General features: G+C 42.7%; 1 non-coding gene across 1 annotated transcript; it reads left to right on the forward strand.

Annotated features, from left to right (window-relative positions):
- The first annotated feature begins 13,001 nt into the window (after positions 1-13,001).
- Positions 13,002-13,107, forward strand: LOC140852746 (small nucleolar RNA R71). The gene has a single exon (XR_012135646.1). It is a non-coding gene; the product is annotated as a small nucleolar RNA R71 (small nucleolar RNA).
- The last annotated feature ends 3,213 nt before the right edge of the window (positions 13,108-16,320 follow it).

Below are 16,320 nucleotides of genomic sequence, written 5' to 3' on the forward strand. Positions count from 1 at the left end.
CACTCGTCGTCCAATATCTCTATACTGTAGACTAGAGATCCGTCTATCTCAAAGGAAGCGATTTGTGTGCCAGTCTATCCAGATCTATCATCGTTTTCATGATGATCCTATGACCGGGAGTGTTTAGGAATTAAATACATGTCTTTAATTCTCAACACCTTGAGAATATGTATCGAAACTAATTCTGTTGACGATTCAAGGACACATCACACTTGAATGAAAAAAAAAATATTTTTTTATTGATTATATCAATATATTAAGTATAAAATTTTGTCCTAGATGTATTACAATGTATCAGTCATATTAGCTTTTAGGACATACATCTAACACCAGCAAATCAGACTCCTTATATTGATGAGAATCTTTCCTATAAAATACAAGCAAAAGCATCAATTTTTAAGGAATAAAAATTAATTAATAAATTTTTGATACTTTTATTGAGATTTTTATTGTACTTATCACACCCTCCAACTTGAGCTTTGCTCGTCCTCAAGTAAAAAAAGAATTTAGTGTTAAGTACCGTTTAGCTTAGAGTTTCAAATTTTATCGATCAGTTTTTAAAAGGACTATTGATGTACAGTGAGGTATGTCATCGGAGTAGTAGTACTTAACCAATATAAAAATTAAGTAAAAAATATTAAATCTTTTCTGAACTCTTTCTAAATTGCCCCTCTACTTTTATCTCTAAATCATTTACCTTCACATGGATAAGTGTATTGTTACTTCCATCCTTTATTTATTATAAAAGTATCTTCATATTGTCCATTTTTTTATGCGAACCACAAAACTTACTTAGATGAAGAGACTCAGTTACTCGGTGGGAGACCAATGTTTAGATTTTTTTTTTTTTTTTAACGTTGAATCAATGCCTACCCTACAACCCAAACCACCTCCTGCTATTCATAATCAGAAGATACGTTATGTAGGTAAACAAAAGAATATCAAGAAAATCTAGTGCAGACCATCATCAATTAGACATCCAACCATCCGCCATGGCTAGGTGCACCCAGTAATCTGGTGGATCCATAATTTAAAATAATTTAAAAGATCCACCTAGTCTGGCTGAAAACTTTAAACTTAATGCTTCTGAGAGATAGCCCAGTTTATGCATTTATTTTTAATTATCTAGTTATTTTTTTAGTAGGAACCCCTGAGAAAGACAATTCGCCATGTTGGGGGGAGCAAGGCTCGGATGGAGTCAAGGACAAACCATGCCTAGAATGAAGGATCTCTCACCCAGCAATAAACGAACACTCGAAGTTAGGTGGTATCATTCCTTATTGCATTTTATGTTTGCTATTTTATTATTCTCTTCTTCCATTGGGGACAATGGAAACTAAGTTGGGGGAAGAGAATACTAATTTAATTAAGTCTTCGAAGTATGACTAGAAGTAATTATTTTGTGTATCCGAACTTTATCTCGATTTGAAGTTAATTAAGCACCCTAATTAGTAAATAATTAACGGTCTAGATAATTTTAGAGATACTGCGGGATAAATTATTAAGAAAACTCAATAAATGGTAGGATTTAGATCAAAAAAAAAAATAGAGTGATTCCAAAACCTTCTATCCATTGATCTCGATGAAAAATCTGCTTTATGGGAGTTGGGTGGAAAGGTCAAGGTATGCAAAAGTTTCTCTTAGAATCTGCTTATCTTAAAAAAAAAAAAAATTTAGCATTGTCTCACTGAGTAACCGGATCCCTTCGCCTAAGTAAGCATTGTGGTTCACGTCAAAAGATGGGGATGCAAGAAACTAAATATAAAATTGTATTCTTCTTAGACTCGAGTCAGTAAGTCCAAGGATGTTTTACACCTAATGTCCTAAAGCCAACTAGCTTGGAAGTCATTGGCTGAAAGATTGCTATAAGGGTCAAAAAGAACAAAAAAAAAATGATAGATGATAAAAGGGACTAAATTGTAAGAAGACAATAAACTTAGCTCACATCTAATTAGAGAATTTAAAAAGTAAAGTAAGGAGTTGGTAAAAGAAGAGCTTTTGAAATTTCTATAGCTAATGCTTAACCACTAACTGGGGCGAATTGATAATCCAATGAAGTACTTTTTTTTATGGTCTAGCCGAGTATCAGTTGTCTTTAGGAATGCCTAAGATAACTTTTAATTCAAGGATAATTCAGTACACACTGCTGATTTATTTATTTTACTCAAGGACGAATAACTTTTAAGTTAAGAGGTGTGATGAATATATTAAATATGATACAAGAAGTATTATAATTTATGCTATTTAATTTTTATTATTTTATATTTGATATCTCTTATATTCATTTTCAAGAACTGTCAAGTATAAATGTTTAATTATACACCAATTGCAAAATCAAGGTTGAGCTCGAATTCAAGCCGATAGGTGCACATCCAAGCTCAAGTTAATGACCCAAATTCAAAGAAATGGGACCCTTGCATGTGTGGACCCAGGCGCGGAAGCGGACGCTACGCATGCATGGAGGGCCCCCAGGGAAGTGAGGACGCACGGGACTTGGGCATATATGGCATGGCATGGCAGGGCATGTGCTAGGCTTGGCTTGGGCTCCTTCACGCGAACTCAAGGGACTTGGGTACATGGCGCGGCATTAATGTAAGAAGGACGGCTTTTAAGGAAGGCATGATGGTGGTCCACAGGAAAAAGGGAGAGGGAGTGGCTCATGGCAGCTTGGGCTGCGGTTTGAAGGCTTAAGCGGGTGCAACCATGGGAAAGCAGGACTGATTTGAAAATGGAGAGGGCCTTTGTGCGTGATGACGAGCGAAACAATGCATGGCTTCACGCGGCTTGACGCGCGACAAGAGCGACGCGGTATGGGTGCAAGCGGCTAGGCTTCATGCGGAGGCGAAAAATGGCAACGGCAGTGCGCGAGATTAGAAGAAAATTTGTTATAAAAACTCTAATTACTCTCTTAGTCTTATATTTAAAAAATATAAAAATCTTTTGTCTCTCTATATCTATAAAAAAGCCTCCATATTTTTATCTTAAAAATCATCCTAAAATCCCGAAGAATCCTTCTAGAGTGTTGCATAGAGGGAGAGGAAAGCATTACTCCATGAACAGCTAGGCTATGGAAAGAGAGAAGAAATTTTGTAACAACACAGAATGGGTTCTATTATTCTTAATCTTTCTTATATTTCTTTTATGCGATAAAGATTATACTTTTTATTATTATATTTGTTAGGATTTGACACCTCGAGATTCAGCCCACATTGAGCCCACAGCGAGGTTCGCGGTGAAAAACGGAGTCCAACGAGACCAAGATCACCTGAAACGGAGCTCGGATGGAGGAGATACGAGCTTTTGAAGTCGGCATGAGAATCGAGGCAGCGGAGGACCGCCGACGACCGGCGGCGGGCGGCAGCGGCGCGGCCGCAGGCGGCGGCACGCGGGACGCATGACCCAGGCCTGCGCGGGATGCGCGACCCAAGCCCATGCGGGATGCGCGACCCAGGCCCGCACGGGACGCGCGACCTAGGCCCGCGGCCCCTTTGCCTCGGTCCACCGTGGACCGGGCGGTCCACGACGGGGCTTGTGGACCACGTGGGCGTTTTCCACGCGTTTCTTGCGATCCACGGTACTATTCCGTGGACCGGAGAGTGATCGGACGGCCCAGGGAGATTCCGATGACGATCCGACGGTTCAGGAGGCTGATTTGGCTTGTTTAGGACTCTTAAACCTAATCAAATTAGGTTTAAACCCTGTTTAACTCTATAAAAGGCCCTGTGACGAACAGGAAAGGTAGTAAGGGTTCGGGTTTCTCGCCGTACAGCGCCGTACGAACCCGAGAAGAGAGAGAGAGAGGCGGAAGTGTTGCTGTGAGAGATGGAGCAGGGCTCCTGGACAGCGGTCGTCAAGCTCTTTAGGGGTTCAGGGGGGTCTCCAAGAGAGAGAGAGCTTTTGTGAGGGGAACTTCAGGTGAGAGAGAATTGGGTGTACAAGGGTTGAGGGTGAGATCTCCTCTTATAAAATTTTCTTTTTCATAGTGAAATTTGCATGCCCCGTGGAGGCGAGCCCTTTTGTGGCTGATCCACGTATTTTGATTATTTTTTCTTTTTGTTTTGTTTCTTCTTTCTTCCTGCTGCATCGCGTGGTACTGAAAGGATCTTGGAAGGTGGTATCCTGATCAGACATCCACCCAATAAGTGGTATCAGAGTAAGGCGGTACAAGAACGCAGATTGCAGTAGTGGTGAGCAAGACTGAAGATGGAGAAGACAGGAACAATCAAGATGGAGATCAACAAGTTTGATGGTAAGAGCAATTTCTCCTTGTGGCAGGCAAGGGTGAAAGACGTGCTCATCCAACAGGGGTTGATCGATGCTCTCTTGTGCGATGAGAAGCCGACCACCATGGAGGTGCAGGATTGAAAACAGCTACAGATGTAGGCGGTGAGTACCATCCGCATGTACCTGACAGATGAGATGGTGATTCATGTACTGAGCGAGACTTCTCCGACGGTGCTATGGTCGAAGCTCGAGGAGTTGTACATGGCGAAGTCTCTCACCAACACACTTTTCTTCTGGAGGCAGTTTTACCAACTGCGGATGACTGAGGGACAGAGCGTGCAGGAGCATCTCAGCCACTTCCAGAAGATCCTCACCGACCTTCTCAGCGTTGGCGAGAACGTTGAGGAGAAGACCAGGATGCTGGTTTTGCTGGCATCGCTTCCCCCTTCGTACGAGTCCTTGGTGACTGCTCTTCTAGTGGGGAAGAGCACTATCAAGATGGACGAGGTCACCGCGGCGATACTCCAAAACGAGGTTCTCAGGAGGGAGAACCCAGCTTCGAGCTCAGGAGGCGGTAGCTCAGCTTTGGTGGCTTCTGGAGGTGCAGGAGGTGGTAGACGGAGCGACAGGCGATCGCAACGAGGGCGGTCCAAGTCCAGGAGGGACTTGAGCAAAACCAGGTGTTATCGGTGTGAGGAGTTGGGGCATCTAGCCAGAGATTGCCCTCAATTGAAAAATCTGACGGTGGCTGCTGTAGCGATGGCCGGCAGCGATTCAGATGGAGATGTCTTGGAGATATCTGACGAGGTATCTACTTCTTCCCAGCAGTGGATATTAGATTCTGCATGCCCCTATTATGTGTGTTGCAGAGAGGAGCAGTTTGACTCCCTGGAGAACAGTGAGGGCACTGTATATCTGCCGGATGGATCGAGCTGTGCGATCAGAGGCATTGGGACGGTCAGCTGGAGGACACATGATGGTGCAGTGAGGAGATTGGGGGAGGTCCGATACATACCCAATTTCAGGCAGAATCTTATCTCACTTAGCAGACTGGATTCGAGAGGCTACAGGACGGTAGCTGGTGGAGGAATCCTGAGGGTGCTACGCGGCGATAGGATTGTGCTGGAGGGAAAGAAGGAGAGCAGAGGACATTATTACCTGACAGGGAGCCCAGTGCGAGGTGGAGCTTCGGGAGCTAGGTGGAGCCCAGAGCGAGGTGGAGCTCCAGGAGGCAGATCGGGCACGAGACAGGAGACTCGGGAGGATGAGAGGCGAGTCGCAAGGTGAGATTCCTATTGCCGCAGGACGATGTCCTGAGCAGGTCTCAGGTCAGGAGGAGCACAGCATACGACAGAGATGAGATCGAGCAGCCTGGCTCGACTCCCATGTTTGCCCATCCATGATCAGCAGGCGATTGCCCCAGGGCATGGGGACGAGGAGATCTAGAAGCTCTCGAAGTTTGGAGGAGGCCGAATATCGAGTCGAGATGGAGATTGTTAGGATTTGATGCCTCAAGATTCAGCCCATATTGAGCTCACAGCGAGGTTCGCGGCGAAAAATGGAGTCCAACGAGACCAAGATCACCTGAAACGAAGCTCGGATGGAGGAGATACGAGCTTTTGAAGTCGACATGAGAATCGAGGCGGTGGAGGATCGTCGGCGACCGACAGCGGGCGGCAACGGCGCGGCCGCAAGTGGTGGCGCGCGACCCAGGCCTGCGCGGGACGTGCGACCCAGGCCCACGGCCCCTTTGCCTCGGTCCACCGTGGACCGGGCGGTCCACCGCGGGGCCTGTGGACCGCATGGGCGTTTTCCATGCATTTCTCTCAGTCCACGACACTATTTCATGGACCGGAGCACGATCGGACAGCCCAGGAAGATTCCGATGATGATCCGATGATTCAGGAGGCTGATTTGGCTTGTTTAGGACTCTTAAACCTAATCTAATTAGGTTTAAACCCTGTTTAACTCTATAAAAGGCCCTGTGATGAACAGGAAAGGTAGTAAGGGTTCGGGTTTCTCACCGTACAGCGCCGTACGAACCCGAGAAGAGAGAGAGAGAGGCAGAAGCGTTGCTGTGAGAGAAGGAGCAGGGCTCCTGGGCAGCGGTCGCCAGGCTCTTCAGAGGTTCAGGGGGGTCTCCAAGAGAGAGAGAGCTTTTGTGAGGGAAACTTCAGGTGAGAGAGAATTGGGTGTACAAGGGTTGAGGGTGAGGTCTCCTCTTGTAAAATTTTCTTTTTCATAGTGAAGTTTGCATGCCCCGTGGAGGCGAGCCCTTTTGTGGCTGATCCACGTATTTTGATTGTTTTTTCTTTTTATTTTGTTTCTTCTTTCTTCCTGCTGCATCGCGTGGTACTGAAAGGATCTTGGAAGGTGGTATCCTGATCAGACATCCACCCAACAGTATTGTCATGAGTTCTTTATTTACTCTCTTATATACTTTCTTTTATGCTTTCTTATTAGATTAAGATTAAGAGCAACTCTTCCTTTTCAGAGATGCACCGTGATCTACGGATACGGGGTATGTCAAGAAAAGAAGAGTTGCTTACCTAGTACTTTTTGGAGACGCACCGTGATTTACGGGTATGGGGCATGTCGAGAAAAGATAAATATTTTTTTAAGATTAATTGTAATTATTTTAAAAGAGATACAACTCTGTTTAATACAAAATTAATTCATAACCCCCAAGATCTTTGTTTTCTAATTGTTCCAATTTTAGGATAGTTTATTTTCTAAGTCAAAATAAATATTTGTTCTTGTGTAATCATAACTTAGCCCTAGATCCCTGAAAATATGATCTTGACTTACCCTACCTACGTAGCAGGTAGGGTTATTTTTGATGCTATCAATGACTATTCATCACTAATCTAATAAGAATATATATAGAGATCATATCTCAACATAATTCAGGCATCATTATATGTACAAGATTGAGATTCAAGCAAAAATAAAAATCTGACTTTTATCTTTGCATAGATAGATCTTCACTGCAATCTGATGATCCATGGATATCTTTCTAATCTATTGAAGCTACGATCTGATGGTCTATGGATGTCTTCAAAGTCTTTTTGAAGTCGCACAAATGTCCGATCTCTACAGATATCCACACGAGGCTGATCTGATCCGAAGATCTCGATCTCACTGGGGTGCTAGCTCTCTTGGAAAGATCGCTCCTAAAGAAAAATCAAAGAGATCTATAGGAGGATCAAGAAATCAGATCTAATTTATTTTTTTTTCTTTCTCTTCTCAAAAGAAAGAAGAAGATCTAAAGAAAAGAAGAACAAGAGATCTTATCTCTTTTCTTTTCTTTTCCTGTCCAACTCTTGAACTGATTATGGAAGAGAAATCATGTCCAACTCTTAGACATCTGTGGAGGAGAAGGGAGAGAGAAAGCCATGTCCAACTCTAAAACAAAAGAGAGAAAGGGAGGAAGAAATATCTCAACAACCAACTCTTGGTTGTAAGAAAGAAAGGATCTCCTTGTGTGTGCCAACTCTCCCTCACGCATGCCACTCACCTTTTCTCGCTGATTCTCCACCTTTTTTACCATGAGATCTGATAAGTAGGCACCCCTTTTAAACCATATCAAATAGGGTTTGTTAGGGTTTTAAGAGTCTAAGAATGATTGGACTCTAGAAGCAACCACCCACCATGTTTGTGCGCCACTTCTTTTCTTATTGTGTGCCTAATCAACTAGCACGCCATCCCTATTTTTTTCTTCTTTCTTACATGTTGCCCCAAGAATTGATTTTGATGGTCACAAACCATTTGAGGAGACTATTAATGAGTTTTTTATTTTTGAAGAATACTTTGGTATGGTTTCAGGTAGTCCAAAAATGTTGAGTTTGAAAAGCTTCTTCAAGGGTGCCAAAGTTGAAGATTTTATAAGTTGGAGATGATTTTAAAGCCTTTTGGGAGTGTCAAGCTCATTCAAATATATTTAAAGTGTTTAATAGTATTTTGGTAAGTTTCAATATTTTAAATGTATGAAAAATTGGGTTGGAACAGAATGGGGCGATACTTTAGGTCATCCCCTTGCAAAGGGGAGCTGGCACGCACCTGTCTTGACCTTTAGCATGCAGTGGGGCGACCCATGGGTCGATCCTTGAGAGTCTGAGTCAAAGACAGAGAGCATGGTTCTCTGTCTGGCCAAAAGAGGTGACCCATGGGTTGACCCCTTGACCCTTGCGGCGCAGATGCGTATAACGGCTAGTTTTCAGTCCATTTTTTATGCATTTAATACACATTAAACATATTCCAATGGCTCTTAACCAATTCTAAGATACTCTCAAGACTTAATGAAGATGATAAATACTTTCTAGAGATGAAAAATAAAAAAAAATAGAAGTATTCAAGCTCAAATCCGAGAAAGAGAAAGAAAATCCTAGAAAGAGAGAAAGAAGTATTCAATCAGCTCACCAACCACTCTCCAGCTGCATTCAGGTGTTCAAATTATCTGGGGGTGTCCAACAAAGGCTTCTACTCCTTGAGTATTGATGCGTAGTCATTGATAGCACCAAAAATAACTCTACTCACTATGTAGGTAGGATGAGTCGAGATCGTATCCTCAGGGACCTTGGACTAAGTTGAGATTGCAAAATAAAAGAAAGAAGCGTTATTTTGATTTAGAAAATAAATTATCTTAAAATTGATGTAATAAGAAAATAAAAAACTCGAGAGTTTTGAATTAATTTTGTACTAGCAGAGTTGTATCTCTTTCTTTTTTAATTAAATTGATGCGATTAATCTTAGAAAAAATATCTATCTTTCTTTAGCACGCTCCGTACCCGTAGATCACGGTGCGTCTCCAAAAAATACTAGGTAAACAACTCTTCTTTTCTCGACACGCTCCGTATCCGTAGATCACGGCGCATCTCTGGAAAGTAAAAATTATTCCTAATATTAATCTAACAGAAAAGCATAAATAAAAGCATATGAAAGAGAGCAAATAAAGAACTCATGACAATTTAAATAAAAAGCATAATCTTTATTGCATATAAAGAAATACAGAAAAGTTTAGAACAATAAACTATCTCTGTGTCGTTACAAAATTTCTTCTCCACTCCCGAGACTGCTAGCCTAGCTGCTCATGAAGTAGTCCCTTTCTATTCCTCTATACAAGGCTCTAGAAGAATTTCTGGGCTTCCCTTCAATGGGAGTACAAAAGTCTTTTTATAGGTGTTAGGAGGGAGGAGTTTTACATGATTTTTCGATGTGGGACTAAAGAAAATACAAATCTTTCCTCTCAAAATATTTTTAAATATTAATTTTTTTCCTTTAATAAGCATCTGTTCGACCGCCATCAAAAACTTCCTGCGAACCCGTCTGCCGCGCGCCCGCTCACCGCGTGCCCACACCCGCGCGATGCCGCACCCGTGCCCGCGCTCGTGCCCACACCGCATCCGCGCCGCATCCACCCCGCATCCACGTGCTCACGCGCGCGCACTCGCGCGCCCACTCACGCGCCTAGGAGTATTCCACGTGAAACAACTTTTTTTGTATTCCAAAAAGAAACTTTTGTTTCTTCACAATGACATCTATATCTTTTTGGATTTCTTGTATAGTATCTTCATTTTCTATAATATCATATACATCCTTCTTTTATTTTAATTTTATTTTAAGTCCAAATTTTTTCAAACTTGAGTCTTTTTGATCTATGAATCAGACTCTTTGTATCGGCGATCATCTTTTCTGTAAAACATAAAAAGAAGCATCAAATTCTTAATAAATAAAATAAATTAAATATAATTTTTTACTTTAAATGACTTAAATTAAGTGTTTATCACACCCCCCCAATTTGAATTTTGCTCGTCCTCAAGTAAAATAGATATATCAGCATTGTGTACCGACTCGATCTTGAATCAAAAATTAGGTTAGGCATCCCAAAAGGTAGATGATACTTGGTCAGACCATTAAAGAGATATTTCATTGGATTATTAATTTGACCCAATTAGTGGCTGAGTATTAACTAAAGAAATTTCAAGAGCTTTTCTTTCACCAACTCTCCACTTTACTCTTTAAATCCTCTAACTTAATGTGAGAGAGGTTTATTATCTTCTTGCAATTTAGTCTCCTTATTATTATTATTATTATTATTATTATTTAACATTGCCCATCTTTTTACGCGAACCATAATGCTTACTTAGGCGAAAGGGCCCTGTTACTCAGTAGGAAACCAATGTTTTTTTTTAAAATAAAAAATATATTTTAAGGAGAATTTTTGCATACCTCAATCTTTCCACCCAATCTCTCATGAAGCAGATTCTTTATGGAGATCAGTAAGAAGAGGATTGTAGAATCACTCCTAAAATTTGGTCTAGTCTAAATCCTACCATTCATTGGGTTTTCTTAATAATTTATTCCTCAGTATCTCAAAAATTATCTTGACCGTTAATCATTCATTTATTAGGATGCCTAATTGACTCTTAATCAAAATAAAATTTGAATACACAAAACTAATTATTTCTGACCATACTCGAGGATTTGATTAATTTTCTTCCCCCCCTAACTTAATCTACATTGTCTCCAATGGAGTAGGAAAGTAAAGAAAATAAAAGGAGAGAGTGCACCTGGGATAATTTTGCTTCGGAAGGTGAAGATAGCTTCATTGATTAATAGGCTCTTGTTCTAAGTTCCTGTAGCTGCAGTAAAGTAAAATATGAAATCGTTGGGTTGCCTTCCAACAAGCGCTAAGTTTTACGTCTTCAGCCAGACGTCAAGTTTATTGACAGACTCTTCCATACAGAGTAGTCCTTTATTCTTAAAAAAAATGAAGATCAGTTAAAATAAAATAAAAAAATTTGGGTTGCCTCCCAAAAAGCGCTAAGTTTAACGTCTTCAGCCAGACGTCATATGCAATAAAACCAACAAAAGGTGGGCAATGGCTCATACTTGATTATCCATGGAGGAGTGGTTTTATCGTGTGGTGTATCCAACAAGGTGTTAACTTCTTTCATATATCCCTCAAAGTCATACACTCCAAAGTGAGCCAAGCAAGTACCTAAGGTGTCTGGTACTAGAATTGTGGGTGTTGCATCTTCTATAATATCTTCTAGTGTATCTACTTCGAAGCAACTATCCATTGATGGTCCTTGGGAAGCACCAAACACATTCAGTCTCAGTTTCTTATTCTCAAACGATACGTCCATGACTCCTGTCCTACAATTAATGCATGCATTTGCCGTAGCTAGGAAGGGTCGTCCTAAGATAATGGGAATTTATCTGGGGTTGCCACTTAGTTTCATATCGAGAACCAGAAAATCAACTAGAAAGTAAAATTCATCTACCTTGACCAAGACATCCTCAAGCATTCCACGTAGTTTCTTAATTGATCTGTCGGCTAATTACAGTGTGACTGATGTGGGTTTCAGTTCTTCGAATCCAAAAGGTTCATACACCGAACTAGGTAAAAGATTCACACTTGCCCCTAAGTCCAGAAGAGCTTTTTCAATGTGATAATCTCCTATAACATAGAAAATGATGGGGGCTCCCGGGTCCTTAAGCTTTGGAGGAGTGGCATGCTGGACGACAGAACTAGCCTGTTCCGTGAGGCATACTTTCTTTGGGATTTGTGATCTAGATTTACGTTTTTGGGTACACAAATCTTTCAAAAATTTGGCATAAGCAGGGACCTGTTTGATTGCGTCTAGAAGGGGAAGATTAATTTGGACTTGCTTAAACAATTCCAACATCTCATCAGGTTTTTCTCCCTTCTTATCTGCAGGAATAGGGACTTTCAGGGCATCCAAAAATGGGGCTTTAGGCAAGTAAGATGATTCCGGTGCAGTTGGTTCCTTCTCTATTTTCAGGTCCTCCTTGTTCTTGGGTGATTTGGCTTTGGTTAGAGGTTTAGGGTCAGTCTCATTGGTTTTACTAATGTGTTCAATGACCTTCCCACTTCTCAGAGTCATGATTGATTTGGCATGTTCAGAAAAAGCTTCTGGGGTATTAGAACTCTCAATCATAAATTGCCCTCTTGGGTTGCTCTCGGGTTGGCTAGGTAATTTTTCTCCTTTCCTCCTATTGAATGCAGTCGCTAGTTGACCTATTTGGGTCTCTAGCTTAGCAATGGATTGTGTGTGGGAGTTAAGGATCTGAGTGTTGACTTCTAATCGTTCTAGTACTTTCAGAACTTTTTCCTCAAAAGCTGAGCTGTGTGACCAGTAGTAGACGGTTGAGGAGCATTTTGAAATTGATGGTATGGTCCATGCCTATATGTTGGGTCCTGATATTGAGGTCGAGGTGTGGCAGGACCAACCACTGGTTGTAGTCTCCAGAAAAAATTTGGATGGTTTCTCCAGCCGGAGTTATAAGTGTTCGAATATGGATCGTTTCCTGGTCTGCAAGCTTGTTGGACTTGAGCTTGCTGAACCTGCTCGTGCACAAACTCAAAAAATTGAGGTGCGGCTGGGCATTCACTAACAAAATGGTTCGAACTTGCACATAATGCACAAACTTCTTGGATTGGGTTAGGTGGAATCGGAGATTGTCCAGTATTTAGAAGATGATCTAATTTTGGGACAATTCATCTACCTTATGATGGATATCTATGGCATTTCCTACTTTATATATTCCACCTCTCTTTGGATTTAACATGGGTTTATCTCTAATAGAGGCAGACATATGATGTAATAAATTTTCACTTAAAATTTCAAACAGTTGCCATGCCTCATCCTCACTTTTCAGCATGAATGTCCCACCGCATGATGCATCGACCATTTGTCGATGTCTTTCCGATAGCCCATCATAAAAATATTGGATTAACTGCCACTTGGGTACAGCATGGTGGGGATATTTTTTAATAAGGTCCTTTAATCTCTCTCATGTTTCATAAAATATTTCTCCATCTAATTGGGAAAAACTAGTTATGGCTTTCCTTATTTGATTAGTTTTTCCTATGAAAAAATATTTCTTGAGAAACTCTCCTTGCAGCTGGTCCCAGGTTGATATAGTCATGGAATCCAAAGTATGTAGCCAGTATTTGGCTTTATCCTTAAGTGAGAAAGGGAATAATTTTAACCTAAGAGCATCATCGGAGAAGTTGTGAATTTTGACAGTTGAGCATATCTCAAGAAATTCTTCAAGATGTTTATAAGGGTCCTCATTACTAAGTCCATAAAATGAAGGTAACATTTGGATTATACTGGACTTAATTTCATATTGAGTGGCCTCCACAGGGGGCACTTGAATACAAGGAGAGTAGGTATATGTGGAAGGAGTAAAGTACTCCTTCAATTGCTTGGGTGGATCATTCTCCTGATTTCGGTCCATATTTTTACGTCTGTTGGCTCTAAAGGTTCTTTCTATTTCTTGATCAAAAGGTTGGATTTCTGGTCGTAACGATCTACGGCCAAGCATACACCTTACTATTATACTTTAGAGCAAACACAAAAAATTTTAGTTTTTATATATATATATTTTTATAATAAGGTGAGAAAAGAATGAAGAAAATCTGAAGAGAAGAACCTAAGAATCTTAAATCTATGAAAAGGGAGAAATTAGTTAATGTTTAGATGTTAATTGCAATCAACTTAAACAAGCATGGACTCTCTATCCTAAGGTTAACTTAGATCTAGACAGCTCCTAACTTCCAAGACCGTCTTGAGCACTCCAAGCTCAAGACTGACTAACTGACTCGGCCAGATAAGCGTAAGATGTGGGAGGTTCTCTGCTCGTTGCTTTTCTTAGACACCAACTGAGTTGGCCAGGTCAGTCAACGGAACCAATTGAAAACCACTTTCTTTAACCACTTGCCTTAGACACCGAGCAATTAACCAATCCACACTCAGTTCAACTCTAGAGCTTTCTTGTCCTATTGAGCTCGAAATTCCTAGGGCTAACGTCTAGTTGATTTTAAAATTAAGGCTTGGTTTAATGCAGAATGAAGGTTATAATTTTTGGACCAAGGAAGGGTGATCAAATCCCCACCTTATCTGGTTAATGGGTTATTGCCCTTAAGATTAATTATGGAGATGCAATGCAAAGAAACAAGGTGTCCAATCAAGTTAGAAATTTTTATATTTGAGGTTACGCTATTTTAGTTAAGTGTTATGAAATGTCAGTGGCTTCTCTTTTTTTTTTTTAAAAGGGTTTATAGTTTTATCTTTTTATATATTATTTTTTTTAGTTATGCAAGAAAATAAGTTTAAGTGATTAAGTCTAAAAAGCAAAAAATCACTAGGCTATAGAAAGTAGCAAATTATTCTAAGCAAAAAAATTTCTAAGATTAAAAGAGTAAATTAGTTATGCAAGGTAATTATGTAATTATGCAAATAAGATTATCTAGCTAGAAAGCACTGAAAAAATTTAAAGCGAGAAATAAAAATTGAAAAGTATTTTTTTTAAATTTTTTTTTAAAATTTTTTAATTCAACCGTGCCAAGATCCCCGGCAACGGTGTCAAAATTTGATGCGTAGTCGTTGATAGCACCTGTTGGTGCAAAAATCCGCTTGCGCCGGAGAAGCTGGAGTTGAGGGAGTCGCAGTCGCCACCGGGACCTGCAAAAGAAGTCTAAATCGGAGGTGGGATTGCTTCGGCAAGATCCTCCGACGCTCAAGTCAGTTTTCTGCCTCAACAAGAATGGAGTGCTCGAACGAAAATTTTAGCAGAGTTTTTAGGTAAAAATGAGAGCTTATAAAATAACATATCTGGGGTCCCCCTTTTATAGGCGGGGGGAGCAACAGACTGATAGCCGTGTCTGTAACTGTCTGGTAGTGGGCCGCCCATAGTCAGGAGGGATTTGTTGTGAAGAGTAGTGGAGTAGACCCGTGGCTATCACCGAAGCGCGCCACGTGGAGTCTGCCGCAGGGAGTAGAGCGGCGTCCGTTGTCGCGACTTGCCAGAGGATGGAAGAATCGCATGGTATCCATCGCAGGAAGTGGAGCAAGATCGTGGGCATCATAGCGGTCTGCCAGGGAATAATGGAGCCGCGCGAAATCCGTCGCAGGAAGTGGAGCAGGATCGTGGCCGTTGCTGCGTCGCGCCAGGGAGCGCAGACCTATCGGCTGAAGTTCGGCTGGAGTGTCTAGTGGAGAGGGGTGGTTAGCTATCCATTTGAGAGAAGCCCGGAGTCCGGCTCCTGTAAGAGTCCGGACAAAGTCTTCCTTTAGCCGAAGTCGGGGACGAGGCTCGGCTCCCTTAGGGGTCCGGGCGGAGTCTTCCTTGGAGTGGCGGACGAAGCCCAGCTCCCGTAGGAGTCCGGGTGGAGTCCTCCTGCGATTGAAGTTAGGTGCGAAGCCTGGCTCCCGTAGGAGTCCGGACGGAGCTTACCGGCAGTTGAAGTTGGCGGCGGAGCCGGCTCCCGTAGGAGTCCGGGCGAGTCCTCCTTGCGGTTGAAGTCGTGGACGGAGCCCGGCTCCGTAGGAGTCCGGGCGGAGTCCTCCTGCAGTTAAAGTTAGGTGCGAAGTCCGGCTCCCGTAGGAGTCCGGACGGAGCTTACCGACAGTTGAAGTTGGCGGCGGAGCCCGGCTCCCGTAGGAGTCCGGGCGGAGTCCTCCTTGCAGTTGAAGTCGTGGACGGAGCCCGGCTCCCGTAGGAGTCCGGGCGGGTCCTCTTGCAGTTCAAGTCAGGCGCGAAGTCCGGCTCCCGTAGGAGTCCGGACGGAGCTTACCGGCAGTTGAAGTTGGCGACGGAGCCCGGCTCTCATAGGAGTTCGGGCGGAGTCCTCCTTGCAGTTGAAGTCATGGACGGAGCCCGGCTCCCGTAGGAGTCCGGGTGGAGTCCTCCTGCAGTTAAAGTCAGGTCGAAGTCCGGCTCCCATAGGAGTCCGGACGGAGCTTACCGGCAGTTGAAGTTGGCGGCGGAGCCCGGCTCCCGTAGGAGTCCGGGCGGAGTCCTCCTTGCGGTTGAAGTCGTGGACGGAGCCCGGCTCCCGTAGGAGTCCGGGTGGAGTCCTCCTGCAGTTAAAGTCAGGTGCGAAGTCCGGCTCCCGTAGGAGTCCGACGGAGCTTACCGCAGTTGAAGTTGGCGGCGGAGCTCGGCTCCGTAGGAGTCCGGGCGGAGTCCTCCTTGCGGTTGAAGTCGTGGATGGAGCCCGCTCCCGTAGGAGTCCGGGCGGAGTCCTCCTGCAGTTCAAGTCAGGGCGAAGTCCGGCTCCCG

The sequence above is a fragment of the Elaeis guineensis genome, chromosome 11 (assembly GCF_000442705.2).
Source record: "Elaeis guineensis isolate ETL-2024a chromosome 11, EG11, whole genome shotgun sequence".
In the NCBI taxonomy this organism is placed as follows: domain Eukaryota; kingdom Viridiplantae; phylum Streptophyta; class Magnoliopsida; order Arecales; family Arecaceae; genus Elaeis; species Elaeis guineensis.